Raw genomic sequence first — 22591 nt, 5'->3', positions numbered from 1 at the left:
CAGGGGCCTCTTTCTTTCTTTCCTTCCTTCGGTCGGTCGCTCCGACCTGACACTCAGCTCAACTCGCCGTTCAGCAATTTCATTTCAACATGTTTCTAACAGAGCTCGAGCTCGGGTCCACAGTCCCGCAGCCAACAGATCTTGGTTCGCTTTAGCAAAAGCATCTTAAATTTTTGCTGTTCGCCTCAACCCTCCCCCTTCCGCTTCATCCTCAACGCTCGCGCTCCCCATCGTTGTCGTACTTTATAGTCGTACTTTGTTGGTTTTCTACCCACAAGTCTTTCTCTTTTTCGTTGTCGCTGTACCCAGAGCCGGAGCCAGAAGAAGCAGCAGTACGGCACTGGCAGGGGCAAAAAACCGAGGGAAAAAGAATTTTTTTTATAGGTATTATTTCGTTCCCACATACGACGCGCCGAGGCGAACGTCGGTCTGTCGGTTGTTCGTTCGGTCGTTCAGTCCCACAGTTCGACGGTCTGATGGGACTAAGCAACGATGGGACGGTCGAAATGAACGAATCGAGAATGAGTGGGGGATGAGAGGCAATGAGTCGAGAAAGGGAAAGGAAGGGAAGGGAAGGGAAACGGCAGAGGCCGTGACAGCGTCAGCGCATGTACATATAAAACCCGATACTACGTCAGCCAGGGTTGCCAGGGTGGCTAGGTAAGCAAAGGAAATGCATTCCATTAAAGGCTGTTTAATGAATTTTCGAAAACAGATCAATTCAATAATGTTGGTAGTTACAACAACAAAATCATTCTAGCTCTGACTTTTTAAACTATTTTTTCGGACAATAAAAAATAAATATTTGTATAAAAGCTTGATTAAATGAAAAACAACAAACCTTAAAATCATTTTTGTTTTAATTAATTCTAAATATGAATCAGCATCAGAACAATTTTAATAGAGCAACACTACGAAGAAATAAAAAAAAGAATTAAATCGCTGATATAAATAGATCTATATATTACTTTTTCTTCAGGTATTCGATTTAATTTTCTAGTGCGACGTGGTTCATCCTTAAAAATTAGATTTCGTTCTAACTAAATGTATTACAAATTTTAGAATTCCTTTTAATCCTAGTCGTATAGTTCCTCGGAACTCATTATAATACTCACAATCTACTGTGTGAGACCCCAGTTGCGGGTTCAATGCCGTTTAGTATAGCCGAGCGCCTGGCAACTCTGTGCACTTGTGTTGCTGCTTTTGCTGCTGCCTCTGCTGATGTTATGCCGCCTGTCTGCCAACCAGCCTGCAATGTCCCGCTACCCGCTCTGCTCTGCTCCGCTCCTCGTCCGCCCCCGCCTCCATCCGCCCCTGCCGACGAACGGACGGCCATCAAGCCATTTGCCTCTGACAGCGCACACGATGCGCCGCACAAATATCGCCGAGCAGCCAGCGCACATACAATCCGACGTATATGTACGGGCTATATATTTTTGTAGGTTATGTGTATATAGCAGGCGGTCGGCGGAGCGGAGTGAGTCAAGCATTGCGATTGTGGGAGAGAACGAACGAACTTCGGTTCGGCAACACAACGAAAACGAGCTTTGCTCGTCGCCCCTCGCTCTCTTGCTCTTGCTCTATGTATGAGGCGGTCGAGTGTGGGGGAGTGTATAAATACAGTTGGCACTGCTATGTAAAGAAAACTTCCTCGTAGATACACTTTAATGTTACAACCTAATTTAAATTAGGGATATTTAATAATAAAATATTTATTATATTAAATTTAAATAAATACTTGATCCTTGATTTTTCAACAAACTGAAGTATTTAAAAAGGCACAAAATTGTGTTAATAAATATAGGAAATAAATTGATATTTTTGACAATATCTTAAACAAAATTGGAGAATTTAAAAATAAATTAAAAAAAATAGTTAAATTTCGCTTGAATTGATATTTTCAGGAGATATCTTTTAGCGAGATCCGCCTGTGCACACTGTACATAAAATGTTAAAACTCTGATTATGACGATGGCGTTGGGTTGCGGGGTGAGTGGTGGGGATGGCAGTAGGAGTGAGAGAGGGCGGTTGGGAATCGGGGATGAGCAACGACAGCACAACAACAGAGAGGAGCAGAGCGCACACACAAAATAAAGCAGAGGAAGAAGAAGCAACAACAGAAGAGGGAAAAAGTTTCAAATGGAAATTTTGAATTAATGAACGAAACGAAACGAAATGAACTAAACTGGTTTCATTTGTGCTCTGAGCTCAGAGTTGTTTTTGCCTGACGTTCCACACTCTTTCTCTCTGCCACACTGGTCGTTGTTGTTGTTGTCACTGTTGTTGTGCCGCTTTCTTGGCGGCCTGTGCGTTTCTCATTTGAAAATATTTTCGCCTCGAACGAAAGAGGCTAATTAAGCCAAAGGAATTTCTCTGCAATTTCCAGCCAGCAGCAACAACAATTGAGTTTCGTTTCGAAAACTTGTCGTCAGCTGGGTTTTGAGTTTTTAGTAGTTTCTTAGCAAGAGGAAGAGAGCAGGAAGTGAATGAGAACTCTCTTCTTTTTTTTTTAGCGGCGAAACGATCTGTAAGCGAACTTCGAATTCGCTGCAAACGGATCGCTTTTGTTTATGGCTGCCACTTTGGTTTTGCTCGCTTTTCAAGGCAATCAGGTGCAATAGTTTCTCGCTCGGCGGTTCCGAATGGTCGCCTCTGTGGCAGAGTTGCTGTTATTGTTAATGTTGTTGTTGCCAGCACGAAGCAACAACAAAGTCCGGCCAAAGCGGAAATGAATGGATCGGATCGGTTCGGTTCGGACCAGCCGATGACGATAGGTTCGCGGGCGAGCGAACAAGTGCAGAATCGGCAAGGAACGTGTTCTCCATAAGTCTGATGCACGACTTTTGGACACTGTGATAAAAAGCCGCTGCATAAAGTTAATTTAAGTTCTCTATTTTAGTCTATGTTTTTGAGTTAAATTTGCCTAAAAGGTTTTTCCATATGCACATAAGTTACGTACCCCACCCTACCCTACACCCTTTGTGTCCAGATTATTAAAAAAAAAATTGTTTGTAAGTTTGCGGAACTTATTTATACCACAATTACGCATAAAGTAGACTTTCTTACGTTTTTGTAGACAGTGAATCAGCCTTTAACATGGTAACAGTAAGAAAAGCTCCTGCGAAGATGTTTTTCAAACTACAAAGTATTCATACTATTTTTGTTTCTTGCACAGTAATTGTTCACTCTTTTCCTCAGTGAATGCTAGGTTGTCTGTTGGCATTGTCGCTGATTATTGTTCCTTGCAGAACGGCGTCGAGTGCTTCCTGTTCGAACGCTTTCTTATCAGCGGTTGCGTCCGATGCTATCGGTCAGGGTCGTCGTCGTCGGTTAGGCGAGTTCACCGCAGCAGGTTGCTCCACCAATGCTCCTGCTCCTGTTGACAGATTGTATAATTGGCGTTGAATTGATTCGATTACTGAGCGCCGCTCGCTCGCTCGGCTTTTCTTTTATTTTGCTATGCTTGTGAATAAGTTGCATGAAGTTCCCCATATGCCCATGTACGATTCGGTGTGATGCAAGCAATAATAAGGTAATGAATCCTTTAGAAGGAGAATCTCAAAAGTAGAAGGCAGGAAACAAATTAATTAATTTGTTTTACAACAATGCCGAATCGGTGCAAATGTACTAACTGGTTCCCTGTAAAGCAAACACCTTTTTCGAATGTCAAAATTACTTCATTAAAATATAAGTATCAGAGATAAATTTATTAAACAAGTAAAAATTATCTACTAAGTGTATACATAATTTGAACAAGTTTAAGTCTTTCCTCTTCTATCATTGCATTCTAAAGTATAAATTAAAATTGAAAAGAAAGGTAACATGTTAGTTTACTTGTTGGTTTTTTTACTTACTTTGTCTTAATATTCAGAAATATTTAGCCAAAATATATATGATAAATGCGATCATAATTTGATTGAGAACTAAGAAAATCATAAAAATTACATACATAGCTACAACCCAAATGTTTTGACAACTTACCAGTTGACCATACTCTGAGCTTTCCGAGCGATGGAAACCAAACAAGACTATGCAAAGCGGACACCTGTTTTTGCAACACGATCGTTATTGTTGCTGCGGTGCTGTGATGTTGCTGCCGTGGATGTTGCAGCAGTTGGTAGTACAATGGTGGTGGTGTTGAAAAGTCCTCCTCCTCCTTTTGCCACTCGGGCCATTTATTCAGCATTCAAAACTCGTCTAAATCTAAACCGAAGCAACATGTGTGTTGTTTGCCAGTGAGTGAGTGCCGGCTAGCTTTCAATGGGACACGTTTGGTGGGGAGGGGGAGGGGGTGGTTTTTGAGTGGTTCAGGGAAGGGGGCTGGGGTTTCCTCTGGGGGTGGCGCAGCTTCTGGGCCACCGACATATGTGTGAATAGCGAATGCGAATGCTGGCAAAATATTTCCACGACGCAGCCTCGCCAAAACACACGCACATACACACATTTTGAAAAGCTAACGGCAGCCGCAGCGCGTGTGGGCGGTTGCGCAACGTCGCTGCCTATGCCGCTGTCGCTGACTCTGCCGACGACTCTGCCAAAGTCGCTTGCATTGAACTCGGAAGTAGACGCAATTGAAATAGAGAATAAAATAAAAACCAGTTGGCGACGCGGGCCAACATGCAACATCAACATCATAACATATTCAAATCGCCAACAGCGCTGCCAGCGGCATTGTAACAGCAACGTCGACGTCACCGTCGACAGCGCAGCATTCGGAGCTTTTACTCTCACGTGAAAAGCGATTTTTTATCACCCCCCCCACCACCATACCTCCCTTGTTTTGATTTATTTGCTGCCCCGCATCGCGTCACGAATTAAACTAAACAAGCAAAGTGGCACAGAAACGGAACTCCCGACGCTGCGATACTTAGAAAATATTTGGAATATTTGCAGCAATCGATCGATCCAAAAGTATGCTGCGGTAAATGTTGGGAAACTTTAGAAGGTATTAGAACATAGATCATAGAAGGATCGGGAAAATCTCCTTAAAATAAAAACCATGGAATTCTTTACCCATAATATTTTCTGTTGGGAAATTCGTACGATCTCAAAGGTTTTAAGTATCAGGCTTTAGAAGGTATAGTCAACCATTTACATATCAATGCATATGACTGATGAAATTATGACTTACAGAGGCTTTGGAGATGTATTAGTTATGGAATTTCGAAAAATTTCTTTTTTGTTTTTATAATTATTACAATTTTGTACTATTTCAATGTATCTTAATTGATTTCCATAAATGTATGTGTCTTTCAAAATCCCAATTTTCCTTAAAATAAGTTTCTAACATATGAACCCTGGGACGATCATTGATGAATACCCCATTACAGTAATGTGTCTTTATCGCCACCGGTACAGTCAACACTCCCCCGCGAATTATGTAGTTCTGCCGATAATCGATAACGATAGCCCTCGTCCTCGACCAGTTGCATGTCCGTCATCAGCTGGAACAGAACCCGGACTACGAGCACCTTTGATGTCGATGGGAAATAAAAAATAAACCCCATTTCTCGCTCGCCTCGAAGTAATGACATCAGCGACTGAGACGCGGCAGAGACGGAAGCAGCGGAGCAGGATACGGCAAAATATGCGACGCAAAATTGGTTGGGTTTGGGGATTTCGGTTTTCAGTTTTCAGTTTTCAGTTTGGTGGCACTGCCATTCCATTTGCCGAGCCAGCAAGCAGCTCGAAAACAATCAGTCAGCGTTGGTCCGCAGCCTGCGACGGTCTGTCGACTTCTCCTGCGCTGACCTTCAATCAAGAGTTCGCTTAGGCTTGGCTTGGCCAGGCGAATTAGAAGTGGCGCGCGCCTTTTGGCCCGCGCCGTATGCAGTTGTATTATTTAGCGACTTTTTGGGCCAAAAGAGATAAGCTTGGCGAAAAGCAGAAAAACAAAAAAATGTTTCAAGGCGAAATTCGCACAGCAATCTTGGCAATAGCGCATAAAATAGCACAGAGCGCACACGAAGCGGGCAAAAAGTACCTGGCAGATACAGATACGACTGCCAGTGTGCGGAGCGAACCAGTCAGCCAACATCTGAGATACAGATACGAGCGCACCGCTGAAATAAACAAAAATGTTCCAGCAACAACAAAAAGGCCAAAAGGGGGGGGGGCGAGAGAGAGGAAGAGGGAGAGGGAGAGGCGACGCCGACGTAGCCAGCGAAACAACGAAACAGCCACAGCAACTCGAGTTCAGTTTTGCTTTTCGCAGCGAGCGTTTCAGTCGCTTTGGCTCAGTTTGCTTTGTCGCTGCCTTCGCCGCATACCACTCGCACACAGATACGCTCGCACATTCATGTGCCCATGTGGAAATGTACCTTTATATAAACGAAAACGAACGACCCGATACGAAACGAAATCCCAACTGACAAGCAAGACTGACACACAGATACACGCACACACAGCGGTCGAGAGATACCCCGATGGTGGTGTTGGTGTAGACTGTTAGTCAGCGTTTGTGCGGCACAGGGTTGCCATATGGCCAGAATCGACTGGGTTTTGTTCGGTCATGGGACCTACTGCTTGGCGGGCTAGGAAACTTACTGGATACGAATGTCTAGATACTAAGAAAGTTATTTGGGAGGATACTTATTTTATAATGCGATATTTGGTTTTTAAGGAACAACTTATATCGCGTTATATTTTTTTGAAGATTGCTGGATCAAAAAGATGGGTCTACTGTTGGAATAACAACAATAGTTTTTTCAAAGCGATAAATTTACAATATTTATATCTATCTATATATATATATCTATATTTTCTGAAAGCCCATGTTTTTAAGTTAAAACTAACAAATGAAGAAAAGTCTTTACTTGCTAGAAAGTGTAAATATTAATCGGAATGGTGTCATACAATTATTTTATGAAGGCAAAGCAAAAAAATGGTATTTAATGTCTAAATATTAAAATTTGTAATGGGCATATGTAGCCTCTAAACATTTTTATTGCTAAAATACAAATTGTTGAGATATTAGTCATACTGTATTTTGATATAAGTGTAGAATACAAGTACTTAAAGCCGATCATGTCGCTATAAGTTAAAACGCACACTCAGAATAGCCTTTTGTCAACCCCGCACATTTTCAAAAACTTTCTGTTCGATCGCCAACCGAAATGTCAAAAACCCAATCGACTTTCAAATCGAAGCGCACGCTCTGGCAACGCTGCAGCGGTTGCTTGTATCTTTTGAATACCCGCTCCCACAATCGAACCGAACGGACCGGCGGGCCTGGTTTGGTTTGCTTTTGGTTTGCACAACGTTTCGCTTGGCTGTTCGTAGTTCGTTATTTCGTTTCGTTGTTGGGATTTCTGCTTTGCGTTGCTGGGCTGAAACTGGTGGCTGGCAACGCCGTTCGGCCTCACACACAGCTGGCAATGCCCCTGTATTGTGTGTGCTCTCGCTCTCGCCTCGTCCCGTTGCTCTCTACCTCACCACCGCTGCTGTCCAGAAACTCGTTCAGTTTCAATGCTTTTTACATAAGTGCTCGTCGAGGGAGCGGGATGGCCGTATACAGCGATCTCGCTCGCACCTATTCCGAGACTCACAGCGCTTGTACAGGGGTGCATTTACTTGCACTGGTGTGCGTGACGGTTGCTGCCTGCTGAATGCTTCTTGAGCGCCGAGCGTTTTATTTGTGATTTTAGCACGGCGCTGCGAGGTCCACGTCGCTTATTCGCTCCGTGCCCGCCTGCCAGCTCCAATTCGAAACGACGTAAACCCAGCCGTTCGCCAGCGCGCGTAATTCAAAGTTATCAACTCGAAACACTGTTTTTCCGGAAAAAGTGCAGACCGTTAAAAGTGTAAAATACAATCAACTGAGAGTTTATATTTAAAAATAGTGACACCACCTCATTCAAGTTGGAGAACAAAACAGATAGTGCCAGCCATGTCGTCCAAGTACTGTGATGCCGCTTTGGGCCGCTCCTACGCCTGCTCGTCCCGCTTTCCTTCGGGACACCTGCTGGCCGCCCTCTGATCGCCCACGCCGCCCAGTAACTGACTGACAGGGATCGTACTACCGCCCTGAACATAAACTCCATCGCGATACCTTTTTTTTCGTTTTCCATCTATTTGGATATAAACGTTGTGAAACTGAGAACGGCCCAGCCGAAAATGTGCACTGAGGTGAGTCACGAAAGTCCTACAAGGATTGGGTCTCGTCCCGAGTATTTATAAGGAATTCTGGATCTTGGGGGTATCTTTCGGATAGAAACTATAGAATAGGAGATTTTATGTATCTTGTAGTTGCAAGTTTAGTTGGTAGCTGCGAATACTAATATCTGTACGCTATTCAGTGCGTTAAGACGTTTTCAATTACTTGTAAAAGTGCAATTTCAAACTTGATTTCAATATTCAGATTAGGATTCAATACTTTAATATATAAATACATAAAATATAATACACTAATCAAAAACGTTCAGTTTATTTACTAAGACGATACCTATCTGCTTTTTAAATTTAAAAGGAAATTTCTTAAATCTTTTGAATTCATTTGGGAAACCCCGGTCAAGGGCTAAAGTATAAATGCGATAAAGGCACAGATTGCCAATTCCTCGAATTCTCTTTATCAGCAACTTGAAATTGCCGCGCGTTCAGTTCGTCTTAGGATTGGTAAGCCAACTTTGAGGTGGCGCCTCCGCCAATTTGGGAATCTCTCAGGTGGCATACCGCACCTGCAGCACCGCCTTGCCAAATGCGCGTAGCTTCAACATGTGGTTTGTGCCACCTCATTGACAATGCGTGGGCGGGTGTTTGCCTCAGTGTTTGGCGATGTTACTGGTGGTGGTTTGGGCATGACATGCAAACTTGGGTGGAGGATAATGGCAGTCGGGAAGAGGAGTAAAGAAGGTTATCAACAACAAAAGGACATGGCAGCGAACCCAAGAACAGTAACAATGCCCGCTCTCGGTGGCTGCTGCCATTCAGCAATGTAAACAATGCACAAGTTGCACGTGCAGCCAGCAGGCTGGTCAGTGCCCCCTTTAACCCCATCTTGCCAAAGCACAGTAAGAAATGAGGTGACTCTAAGTTGTGTAATGGCTAAAACAATTCAAGAAAACTTAATAATAAAATGATCTCAAACAATCTGATGTCAATACATATTTCGCAGTGACTAGGGCATTGTCCATATTACAATTTATACACTTTTTAAAAAACTTTATTGATTCAAAAATTGATTTGTTTTTAATTTTCAAAGAACTAGTATTAACATAATGAACAGTGAAGCTAATTCGTTTTTTTAACATCACCACCATATTATCATAATACCTTACACATTTTTGATTCCTTTGTTAAAATGTATTTTAATTTGATTAAAATAAGTATTTCTTTGACAATTACAATTTGTGGGAAGAAGCGAGAGCTTTTGTAAAGTTGCCTACTTTTAGTTATTGTTATATTATTTTTTAAAACAATTCATGTGGATTAAAAAAAAGAGTCGTTATATAGATAATGGTGATTTCTATATCTTAGTATGAACAGTAGACTGTTTTTTAGTGCAAAAACAGTTGACTAAGTCGAGCCGTCCTTCTCCCTCGCACTTGGGGACCAGGGCAGGCATCATGCAGCGCCATCTATTGGCACACATTCGCACAATATGCTAAATAGCCGCTGCTCGCGGTGACGTCGCAGCCGACGTCTCAGTCGCGTCGCTGTCGCCGGCTAAGCCGCTGCGCTGCGTCTAATGCAACGCAACAATTGGACAGCAGCGGCAGCAGACAGCTGACTTTTGGGGCCGTTTAATTAATTACATGCAAACGCTCTTTTTCGGTTCTCCCTCATGCTTGCTCTCTCTGCCCACCCACCTCCACCTCTCCTCCATCTTTTGCCCCCTCTCACCTCTGCTGCTCCCCCGCAGAAAACAGAAACAAACTTTTTGGCGTCGCCGTCGGCGTCAGCGTCAGTGCTCTGTTTACGTTTTCTCTTTCGTTGGCGGCAGCGGAGCAGTTCGTATTAATTTCTTAGTTCTTTCGACAGTAAAGAAAAGTTCTACAATGCGTTTAGGTCATTGGGAATTTGCCGGGCAGTTCGTGAAAACGAAACATATACATTGATGCTAAATTTAGATAGGTTAAAAATTTTCATAAAGATTGAATTAGTTATAGCACATGTTACCTTTTAAAAATATAATGATGAAGCTTGAGTTCTCTTACAAACACCTTTATAAAGTTCGAACTGTGCCTATAAAACTAGCTAGACTTGCGGGGATTTGGATTCAGAGGGTCCAACTTTATTAACATAGAGAATCGTGGGTCAGGGAATTGATAATACACCTAGTCTTACTATAATAAGTTTAGAGTCTGACTTAAAAAAACTGCAAGTTTGTAAACGAAAACTAATAACGGCTAAAATATATTCCAAAAAAGTACCACAAAAGTGCACTATTATCCACTTATTAGCAATCTTTTTAAAATATTGAGTTGAATTTGAATCATTTAGCTCACACCAATATGATGAAGAAACTCAAAAAATATGTCCAATCTTCAAGTAATGTTTGGTAAAGACCTTTGTTTCCCCGAGTGCTGTTTTGACTTAAGGAAGTTGCAGTTTCAAGAGGAAGTATCATTATAAAACCCTGCCTGGCACCTTTCTCTCTTACACAATAATCCATTTTGATAAATGCATCTCACACCTTTCCAACGATTGTTTACCTTTTCCCAAGCCAAAGGGCATTTCCCATTCGTTGCAGCCTTGATTCTTTGCGCCTTATCTTTATTCCTTTCTTGTTCTGTTTTTTTAATTGTTCTTTATGGTTATGTGCGCTGATGATGTTGTTGTTTTCGTCTTGCTCTTCGTCGTTTCGCCTGCTCGTTTGGGGTTTTTGGGGTGGTGCTGCAAATTCCGGCACGAGACTTAATTCACTTAATTGAGCAGGCAGAGCCGCCGGCAGCGACGCCAGGCGCGGCAGAGGGACTGGCCGCGTGGCCTGGCAAATAATAGTTTGGAGTTGGCGCCGGACCGGCATGGCACGGATACATGGATATAGGAGGCGGCCGCCTTTGCTGATTTCACTTTCAGATACATTAACACAAGTGCGCTGAAATGCGCGCGCCTTTTGAGTTATTGGTAGCAGAGGCAAGGCAGCGACGCCGGCTGCGCAGCGCCAGCAGCCTCCTTCGTTGCCCATTTTCTTTGGCTCTTCGATTTTATGAATGAAAATCGCGACTTGGTTGGTTTGGTTTTGGTTACGCTTTGGTTGCAGCCGCGCTGCTATATTTGCATGGGTGTGTGAGCGAACGAAGGATACGCACACACATGTCTGGTGTCTGGGGCAGCCATAAAATAAATGCCTTCAGGGGTCTTAAGCATTGGAGGGTGTGTGTGTGTGTGTTTGTCTGCTCCATTAATACCATTATCCTTGGATGCTCTGGCTCCCTTAATTTGCCCTCGCATCTTAACTTGTTGCCGGCTCCTTGGGTCAAGTGCAACACGAAAAGGCAAATTGCTCAATGAAGAATGTATAATCAAATAAAAAAAGGAGGAGTTGCTATTTCTTTTCTTCTCCTTTCGTTTGTTGTGGTGCCAGTCTTCTAAAAATGTAAACAAAAGACTGCCAAGGAAGGGGACGCGACTGGCACCACGTCGCATGAGCAATTTGAGTCCCAGTCACGACTTTGTGTCCCGCAGGTGAAACAGAAAAGAATTAAACTTGATAGTGACTTACCTGAATGGAATAAGATGTTTCCGGAATTAGGGTAGGGTAACGCTAGTATTAGGGCAAATACAGATTTAATCACTTTTGAAATAATCTACATAAGTCAGCTATACATTGAACTGTTGTAAACTACTTTATCATTGCACATTTTAAATATCTATCGGTAGTCCATATCAAGTAATATTCCAGTTGTTATATTAGCACCATAAAATCGAGCCCCCTGTTAATGACTTTCGATTGGACGAGGGTTAAGTTCAGAGCCCAAGATAAGAGTCCATCATAAGCGGTGGGTTCAACAAACCTCAAGTTGGCTAGCAAAGGGATTTGAAGGTAGATCGCTAGTGATTCCAGAACTCGGGCTTATCGCTGATGACATTGCAAGTTGTGTCGTTACCAGCTGTTTGGCCACAACAGAGAGCGTGGCAAGTTGTCCATTATAGCTCTTTGGGTCCCCTGTTGACCGATTGAAAGATTTGCTCGCTCAGAGCTTATATGGCAACGCGGTCTTGACTTGGCTTAATGTATGCCCACACATATCCACGGGCAACATACAAAGACAGCTGGCAGCGGCGAGTTGTTGCACGAAATCTTATCAATGAATGCGCATCACTTGCACTTGTTTGCACCACCTAGGGGGGGATGGGTACGGCTATAGCTATGGCTATTGCTATTGGTTCGGGGAATTACCGGCTGGCGACGACGTAAATGGTTCGACGATGACGACGACGGCCGTGATGATGACGTGACTCACAGACGGTCCAGAGCAACAACAACTACACGTGCAACGGCCAACTACCAATGCACTTGCACACGCACACCATTAGCATTATTAAATCGCCAGCCGCAAATTTGCGGTTGCGTCACCTACTTAACACGCGGGCCAGGGACCATGGACCATGGACGATGACCAGTTGGGGTACTAAGAGGGGGAGGTGAAGAGCGTCAGCATCCGTGAGTTTGCTTAAGGATAACAGCACAAGGAGAGCGCCAGCGAAAATTTCCATTAAGCCAAATTAAAGTTATCGTGAGCAGAGCAGCGACAGAGCAAGGCTAGCTGCCCTCTTAGTACACCATGGTTCACCCCAATTCACCACCCACTCAGGCCAAGCACACTGACAAAAAAATACCATAAAGGAGCAGTAGTTTGTTTTCAATTTTACATTAATGCAAACAAAATCTTTAAGCTTTTAACTCTTTTAGAAAATTGAATTAGAATAACTTTAATAATAATTATCATAATGAGTTCCAAGGGTATGAACATCAGTTTTAATCTCGGGCTTGTTGGTAATGGTAAGACGGGTATAAATAAAGGAATTTTAAAGTTGCTGCTTCGTTTACAGTCATCCTATAAAATTTAAACCTACATATGTATCTACGCATATTTGAAATCCCCTGTGATATTATTTTTCTCTGTGCACTGTTTTCGTCCTGCCTCCGCCTGTCCTCGCTTCCATTTTCATTTCTCTCATTGCTGTTCTCTCTGACAGGCGCCCAACCACCCACACAACAACAAACACAACAACAACTGAAAACGGCAAGAAAGGGGAAGGTGGAGTGGTAGGAAGCATTCCATCTCTCTTTCTCTCTTCCGCAGTCTCTTTCTCTGTTACTCAGCCCACGTAGTGGTGTACGTGCAATTGGAAAAGTGGTTTTCATACTAGTGGATGGCTCAAAACCACCACCACCAGCGCCGAAAGCAGCACAGCACCACCACCATCAATCCACCCATAACCCAACGTATTTCTCGTCCTGTTGGTAGGCTTTATTATGCCAGAACTTGGGGGGTTTATGGGGGGTTCGGTGGGTGGCATAACATTTCACCCAATTTCATTATATTTGCCAACGTTTTTAGCTTTTATACGTCACACGGCATATCTCACCACACCCAACACGAGGAGTATCCATAGTGGGTGGTTCGGGTTGGTTTTATAAGGGGATATCGGAGTATGCTGGGTCGTACGGTAGAGAAAAGCCGGCTCGACTTTACTGCGCAGGGTCGCCAACTCGACGCGATGAGAGGGGTTAGAGATGAGGCGAAGGATATAATAGAGGTGGTAGAGAGAAGGGTGGTTGGGTGGCTGGTATATGGCTGTAGGTGGTTTTCGGCTGCCAGTGCTGCCAACCCATTATTATAAAGAATATAATATTATAATAATGTCAGGCATAAAGTACCAAAGAGAGACGGAAAAACAGAGAGGGTGGCTCTGAAAGAGGAAGAATCACCCAAACCCAACCCCGTATGCGCTGATGGAGCTTACACACACTTGCACACCGAATGCCTGTGTGTATGTGCAAAATAAGGTTATTTTATAAACAGTTCAGGGTGCTGTAAGGGGACACGACAACGGTGGAGGGTTGTCTGTATGTGTGGGCGGCCGTATCGAAGTGGAGCCGGAATACAGTAGTACGGGAGTCCGGGAGTTGGCGTCATAGTCACGGCTGGGCGCTCGTGGGCGGACATGGGTTAAAGCGGTAAGGCTGCCCTTAAAGAGCGTTAGCCATGGAACCGTTAAATAAAGGACACGCAGATTGTGTTCCGCGGTACAGATTAAACTTGAAGATCAACTAAGATTATATAATATTGGATAAACACCAATAGATCACACATTCTTTGGATCCCTTTTTTTTATTAAAAATGCTCTTTTTTACATGATTTGTTTTAAGTATTTATTTGGATAACCAACAAAGATTTGATAATATTCGTAAGATCGTTAATTTCATTGTTTTTTTTTTTTTTATTTAGAAGTGTGATCAACATTAAACGAATACAATTTGTATGATGAAATCATGAAATTTAAATGCGCTTAATTTTCAATAAATAACTCTTTATTTCATAAAAATAAATAATGACTACTTACATAAACCTCTTAAAAACTATTGCTTGAAAAATACTATTAAGTCTTCGCATTCCGAATTCTTCAAAACTCCCTTCTCATTTTGATTGCCTCATGCAATATGGCATAGGAAAATGCCAGGGGCCAACCTTGGTTCGATCCGTTAGCTTTGTGACGTTGCGCTAGCGAGTCCAAATCCGAAACCGATTCAAACTACGTGAATTTGCGCGCGTTACGCTGTGACCGTTGTCCGACATCCGACGAAATATCCAACATCCGTTATCCCACCACGCCAGCAAAGCGGCAAAGGCAACCTTCGCTAAATCGAGCTTGCGAGGCCGTACTTACCACTCACCACACTACTGAAAGTGGGGTGTTATGATGCGTTTTGGGGTGAGATTCGACGTCCCCTTTGAGATTTTTGCCATTCTAAGCGAAACGCACTAGAAAAACGGTCGCTTAAAGCCTTATTCTTCTTCTTTTTCCGCCTTTGATTCATTCTCTTCGTCAGCTCTATGAGTGTTTTCGAAACGCAAAAAGAAATACAAAAATATTTTCAACAAAAATCGGAACGCAACACTGCCAAGTCAGTCGTCGTCGTCAGTCGCTGCTGTTGTTGTTGCCGCCATCATTTATTTTTCGTCGTTTCTTTTTTTTCCTGCTACGTACTACAAAATTAAACTCGAACGAACGAACGAACGAACGTTCGTTTGGAACGGCAAAAGTTGCGATATTACGTCCCTCGCTATCAACAGCGACAACAACAACCACATAGAGGCAGCGATGGCAGCTCTTACCCTGTACAGTGTACATGCATATACACGAACAAACGATTTTAATACATGAAATTTTACTGTGCAGTATACACATACATGAGCACATATACAGCACACTGGTTCCATCATCATTATTTACCAGCATTTGCTTTGTTGTTTTACCCTCGCTCGTTCTCTTTGCCTGCCTCTTCTGCTCTCTCTTGCCATCTCCCTCCCCCGTTTATTTTTAACTGTGCGACTGTACTTCGTGTGTCGGTCGTTCGGCTCTGCTCTCTCGCTCTTACATATATAGGCGCGTCAGTATGTATGCGGTGAGTCGAGTCAGCAACATTGGATGTGGATGTACATATATATGTATATGTGTGTGCGGAATGGAGTCTTTGTTGGTTGGGGCTGTCTGTATATTTCGGTATATACATATACATATATATACCGACAGTTTTTTCCATAGTATTTTTTGTTGCTGTAATTTTGTGTTTACCAAGCGGCTTGGTGAACGTACCTACAAATGTACGTACGCCTTGATAGCTGCTGTGCTGTGTTGTTTTTGTTGCCTCGTACACTGCGCGACGTGCAATTTGCGCAGCAGTGTGCTGTCGCTCCGACAATTGTTAACGGCAATTGTTGTTGCTGGTGGCTCTGTAGCTGTAGCCCTGGTTCCGATTTGGATCCAGCGATTAGCGCACTTGACGCAATGCCCTGGCTCAACTCTCGCCGCTCTCCTCGCTCTCGTTCTCTTGTCTTATCAGCTGGTCGGGATGATAAGAACCGCACGGCAGAAATTTCGCCAGCAAACCGATCATCATCTCAACGCCTATGATCATCGGTTATCAGTCAGCTATAGTAGTTCCGGGAAATGTCATTAGGGGATCCCCGTTGAAAGGCGGAAAGCAGAAGGTTATTCCAGTTAGTACAAAATATCAGTTGAGATCAGTGATGTCCACTGGAATAAGGTTTAATTACATACGAAATTTATTTTAAAAGAAGTCTTTTTTTTAGTTTATCACAGTATATGAGGCATATAAAAAAGTTGAATTACTAAACTTGAGTTTCTAGACTTGAAAAATAAAATCCCTTTTACTATATTTACAACAACATTACGATGATTAGTTAAGAAAACTACCTAATACAATATTTCTCATGGGCTTTTGAGTTTCGTTCAATATTTCTCCTTTCCATTTTAGTTCCCAACAACATATAGTCTCTACCTAAACCCCCTTTCTAACGAATTCTTATTAGCTGGGCTATCAATCGTCCAACAGGTTGATTTCCAGGCAATTGCATTCCTATTTTGTATCCCCCCCCCGCCACTTGGGAAATGTTCAATCACAGTCGAATTCGTCCTTAAAGTCTCGACAGTCGCAACGACATATTGATGGATCGCTTGGGTTGGTCAGGTAGTCAGGTAGAGGGAAAGTGCTGCAGTCCTAGAAAACCGAAATCGAAATCGAACCCGAATCCGAATCCGAACCCACTGGCGTGTCTAATGCGCTGCATCCTTTTCGGGGATTATGGTCCTCGACCTTAGGTAGAATGCTCGAGCGACCCTTGGTCGGCTAACAATGGGATGGGATGGTATGGGATGATATGGGATGGGATGGAATTGGGATTTGTGAGGGTCTCGACGACTCACGTTTCACGAAATGCCGGGCTCTGCACATCGCGTAAACAGCTGAGTTGCCTTGAAGGATGGGAGAGGTGGAAAGGTTGGGTGGTACGGTTCATTGACCAAAAGTCTCCATTCTTAACCAGGGGGGTTTCCACCATTCGCCTCCTCTCATGTGGGTAATGTATGCTGATGCTGTCAGCTGTTTCCCCATTTCGCAAACACACACGTACGCAAAGTGGCAAGAGCGAGAGATGCCTTGCAAATTTTCAATGTCACCAATTGCGATGCCAACTTCGCTGTCGGCGTCGCTGCTTATAAATCTTCGACATGAAGCGCAACAAAAAGCCGCAAAAAAAAAAAAAAAAAAGGCAGAAACAGCAAGCGGCGCGCATTGAAAATTGCTCTAATTCGCCAAAAACAGCTGATTTGGTCGACGACGCCGCCGCCGTCGCCGTGACTTCCTGCCTCCTGCCTCCTGCCACCTCCTCCTCTGCCACTGCCACTGCCACTGCTGCCAATCGACGGTCCCACATCGACACGGGTACTCGGACTCGAACTCGGAATCGAAATCGGGGGTTTTGTGTCTGTCAGTCGTGCGGCGAACTCCTGTGGTGCGGCAACATGAAATGGCCGACGCAAAATATGCGCACATCAAAAAAGACTGCCTTCATACAACGCAACCCACATCCCACACCCTGCAACCATAGCCCGTCCATAGCCTTAGCCTTAATAACTATTGAGTTTTGACATTATCTAAGGATATCTTAAAATTTGATTCGATTAGATTTTAGTTAATTTTTTTTAGAATTTTGGCAACATACTTTGTTATTTCCTTAAATATTGTTGGATTTATAACACTAACTATATAATATAATATGTTATGTTATAATATAATAATTATGTTCACCAGAGCGAAATGTTGCATAGTTTGTTAAACTCGAATGCTACAAATGCTAAACAGCTATAGGTCGAGTTATGGAAGTTCAACCTTAATGGGAAGCCGGGCTCGGAAATCTTTCCGTTCCCACATCGTCATGTGCCGCTATAAGCAAATAGCTCGCCCCGCGCTTGCTTATTGTTGTTGTGGGTGTTTGCATTCAAAGTTTTCACCATGAGGGAGGGAAAAATAACTAAGCCAGCATGGGAAACACCGAGCGACAAGCCACCATATCGGCGTCATCTCGAGCTTCTTCCCATCCACAACCATATCCACCAACTAAGAAACTAAGAGAGCGCAAGAAAGATCGGGTGGTGCCTGGTGCTGGTACTGGTACTGGTGCGTCTTCAATTCAATTCATTTTTATTATGATGAGCAGACCGCGGCTGCTTCTACTTCTACTCCGTTGAACCCCAAGCTCGACGCTGGTAATTTTTTTTATTATGCCTCATCGTCGTCTTCGGGCCGCGCGCTCTTTTTTATGTTTCCAAAGTTTCGTCTTCCTCTTTGGCCCGTACACTTAAATTGCTTTGGCGGAGATCGCGGCTTAAACCCAAACGCAAACCAAAACCCAGTTCAAAAACCGAAACTCGGCTTTTTGCTTCTACTTGTTATTTTTTCTTAACGTTTTTTCTTCGCCGCTCGTTTCGCTGCTATCGCACGTTGTGTTGTGCGCCCCAGCCAAAGAATTCAAAGTGGGGCCCCACAGGCCAAAGCAGACCCGCTTCGACCGGAGTGGATCGGGCCAGAGTCACAGCCAGAGCCAGAGCCCGAGCCAGAGTCCGAGTTAAACCCAGAGTCAGAGACAGAGTCAGAGACAGAGTCAGAGCCACAGCCAGGCACTGAAGGTAGCGACATCAACAACGGCGACCGACTTAAATGCTTGCAAGCCGACTCTCGAGCACAGTGGCGTGGAATGGGGTTTAATGAAGGAAAAATGTGGGTACGGGTGTTGAGTTTCCACGGGCTTAGAAAAGCAAACGCAGATGGCATAGAAATTAACATTTGTTAAATACTCAAGTTATTAAGAGTTCAATAAATAGATTTAAATAGATTTGAATAGATTTACAGATATTGTTTAAACTAAATTTTGTATAAATGAAAATAGGATGAATGACTTTATGAGTTCAAAAAAATGGGGGAAATATTTAAAATGCCCACACCATTAAAATGCTTTGTTCAACACCTTGATAAGAACATAATGTTTTAAACATTTTTTAAAATAATATCGTAATTGTACTTAGTATATGCCAATGAGCAATTGGACTAGGCAGATGAGACAACTCATGCATTTATAAAAACAAGACCACACTCTATTTTAAGAGTTTTACTGATTATTTCTTTAGTCTGTTAGTTTAACTGTGGGCTTAGCAATATGGAGAGCATTTTTAGCTATATTCCGACCCACAGTAAACCCCAGCGGACGACGACGTTTCGTTGTTGTTGCCGTTGTCCCGGGCTCTGGCTCTTAGCTCTTGGCTCTGGCTTTCGGGCAAACATTTCGTTTCGTTTCGTGTTGCTGTTGCTGTTGGTGTTGGTGTTGGTGTTGCTGCCGTCGACGATGACTGGCTCCGGCTCTCAGGTTGGGTTGGTTTCTGTTCGCTGGCTGCTTGGCTGCTTGGCTGCTTAGCTGCTTGGTTGGCTCATAACCTGAAACTTGAATATTGTGGAATTTGAAGGTAGCGACGATGTTGCTGTTGTTGGCTGTTGTTACTGCAGCAGCAGCAACAGCAACAGCAGCAGCAGCAATAGCAACTGCAACGACGCTGCGTGCGAGCTTTAGACTCGGGCCGTCAATTTGGAGCCAGTCGGAGCTGGAGCCGGAACCCCACACCCCATGCCCCTCGCACCGCCAAATGCTCCTCCTGCTTTTCAGTTTTTAGTTTTCAGTCCGCTTCCAGTGCCTGTGCCAGCTGAAACGAGTTGCTGGCGAAGCGTAAAATGCTGCTGCTATTGCTGCTATTGCTGCTATTGCTGCTGCTGTTGCTGTTGTTATTGCTGCGCTAGTGTTGCTGTTGCTGTTGCTGTTGCTGTATATGTTGCTGGTGGGTAAAAAGCAACGAACGGTTGACGGGAGACTGCTTTTGTGTTGCTGCGGTGCCTGGTTGCTGTTGCCGCTTGAAACTGCCTGAGTGATGTTGGTGTGGCAATAAAATTCAACTTCCAGCAACATTGCCAGCGAACGCAGCTCGAAAATCATCATCATCAGCTAGTCAGCCAGTCCCAAGATGATGGCCAGCATTGTATAAATGTTGTTGCTGTTGCTGTTGCTGTTGCTGCGGCTTATAATGATGGCCAGCCAGCATTTCTCCATTCGAACGAAAATTAGCGTAGAAAGTTTTCTTTTTCTTTTTTTTTTTTTTTTTTTTGGTATTGTTATTGTTGTGTGTGGAGGTTGATTTTGATGTTGATGTTCGCTTTGGTTTTCCCGTTGCGAAGCTCTGTTGATGCGATTTGATTTGATTGGAGGTGAGAGCTTTTAGCTGATTGGTTTTTAGTGCAGCTTTTAAGCGCACACGGCGTATGCGCAACGAGCTTCGTCCGCATTACACATACGACCAGTTGTCAACAGAACAATGAGCAATGAGTGCGCGGCTCGCCTCTAAAACGACGATGATAAGAATGAGTCAGCCCAGTCAGCCCAGGAATGGGAAATGGTTGTGGGATTGTAGTGGGATTGAGGCAAAGGCAACCGATTAACCGATTCCGAGAAGGGAACTTCTCGCTGCGGCGGCCAAAGACGCTGTTCCCAAAAGGGCGAATCATCCGTACCGATGGGCCAGCATGTCTAGACTCGCTCCAGCCCCTATACCAAAAATAAAACCGAAAATACAGCTGCAGACGCGAACGAGTTCGAAACGAGGGATGAAATGCGATGATGAGACATGCGGCAGTGGCAAACTCAGCGGCAGACAGGCAAACAAGGGAAACGGGGCAGGGACAGGGGAAGGGCCATGGGAAGGGGCAGGGTCGGTGGTAGAAAAATGCGAAACACATGCGACTCAGCGACGACGACGACGACGACTACCAACGACCGACCTCGATGACGATAACACAGAGAACACAGCGGACCGAAAATGAAACGAAAACTCACCCTCTGGTTCGGGTTCGGGTTCTATTCTGTCGCACTCGTACTCGTATTATATTCCCCCAATGCTGAAGGCAACTGCAGCAGCAACTTCATAAGCAACATCAGCGGCATCAGCGGCATCAGCGGCATCAGCGGCATCAGCAAATATGCGAGCATATGGCAACCCTTATGGATGTGTGGATATGACAAAGGCCGTTCCTCGGCCGACGTACGTTGCACAGATGTTCAGAACTCAACGCAGTTGGGAAAGTCGCGGCGAAGGGCACTGAAGTTGGGCAGCTTGCCGGCAATTGGAGGGTGGCAACTCTTAAAAAGGGAGATTTCGGCAAGATGTCAGTTGGAAATCCCCAGCATGATTCAGCGATCTATAGATATACACTTAGGTCGAGGGTGGTGACAGTTTTTTGTTTGAGACTTAAAGCCTTTTAAAGCTAAAGTATATTCGTATAAAGTATATTCGTTATTGATTATATTACAGTTAAAATATCTTAAGATCATCTAAAATGTTCATGAAAATATTAACACATTTTTTTAAATGCATAAGAAACCTGTGTTATGATCAAACATATGTTATTATTTGAGTTTCAAATTATTTGAATTTAACTTACACCGTATGCTTTTTAAGAACCACCAAAATTATAATAACTAAAATCTTAATTAGCTTCAGTTTTTTAAAAATTCATATTATGAAGGTAAACAAAAAGACTATAATTTTTTTTTAGTACTTTGCAATGTATTTTTAAGGCAAACAGAGCCTTCCGGGAAATTCTTTCCTGGCATTGTTCCGTTCCAGTGTTGATCCAAAATCATGGCTGGAGCAGAACTCGAGAATCCAAAAATAGTTTCGTAAAAAGAAACGGAGAGGAGTCGCCCACTAAATGTGGCGGAAGTTGATGGGTAAGAGCCAGCAAAAGAAGAGCATTCAGAATGGGAAGACTACGGCTATGGCTACGGCTACGACTACGGCAATCGTCGCAGCCCACACGATTCTCGGGACCCCGAGACCCCCTCTCCATCCGTCGCTGTGCGTTTTATTTTAAGAAGATTTCGAGCAGCGTCGATGAGCAATGCCAACAGTTGATAGAGGGCGGGGTGGGTGGTTGGGTGGTACGATGGCAGGGTGGCAGGATGGCAGGGTGGCAGGGGGGCAAGTGTGGGCGGAGATGGAGAAGGAGGGTGGCTGGGTGGCTGGCTGGCTGACTGACTGACTGACGGACAGACAGCCTCGACTTGGCCTGGCTTGACTGTTGTTGCTGCTGCCTGGCATTTTCCATTTCATTTTCATGGCTCGAGAGTGGGTGGAAGTGGAGGGAACTGCGAGGGTGGTTGAGTGGGCGAAAGGGGGAGTTCAAGTCCCTGGCTGACTTCCATTTTCTTGATAAGTTTTTAGCTGGCTCTGTGTGTCCTTTGTTGGCTCGTGCGAACCGTGCGGAAATTTATGATGCACAGAGGGAAAAATCGAAACGAAATGTATGCATAAAATAAAATTATTTAAGATATCTTAAATGTTCGAAGTTTAAGCAAGGTTATTTGAGAAGTTAGTTTATCTTTTTTGAACCTTTTCGAACAAAGTATTCTTTAGGTTTACTTAACTTCAAACCTATTTCTCTCTGTATACTTTTACCCTGTGCGCTTTTCAACTTCTTTTGTAACTTGATTTTCATTTTGGCGGCAAATCACTAAATGTA

At 43.8% G+C, this 22591-nt stretch overlaps 1 protein-coding gene and 1 long non-coding RNA gene across 2 annotated transcripts in view; one reads left to right on the top strand and one right to left on the bottom strand.

The window, feature by feature from the left end:
* LOC128252791 (probable serine/threonine-protein kinase yakA) overlaps positions 1–22591 on the top strand; it is a 36875-nt gene that overhangs the window by 10491 nt on the left and 3793 nt on the right.
* Positions 14450–16192, bottom strand: LOC128252793 (uncharacterized). Its single transcript, XR_008267340.1, has 2 exons — positions 15160–16192; positions 14450–15003 (listed from the first exon to the last, which is right to left on the bottom strand). It is a non-coding gene; the product is annotated as an uncharacterized LOC128252793 (long non-coding RNA).

Source organism: Drosophila gunungcola, chromosome 3R (assembly GCF_025200985.1).
Source record: "Drosophila gunungcola strain Sukarami chromosome 3R, Dgunungcola_SK_2, whole genome shotgun sequence".
Lineage (NCBI taxonomy): Eukaryota > Metazoa > Arthropoda > Insecta > Diptera > Drosophilidae > Drosophila > Drosophila gunungcola.
Note: the sequence above shows the minus strand (reverse complement) of the source record. Positions and strands in the feature narration are given on the sequence as shown.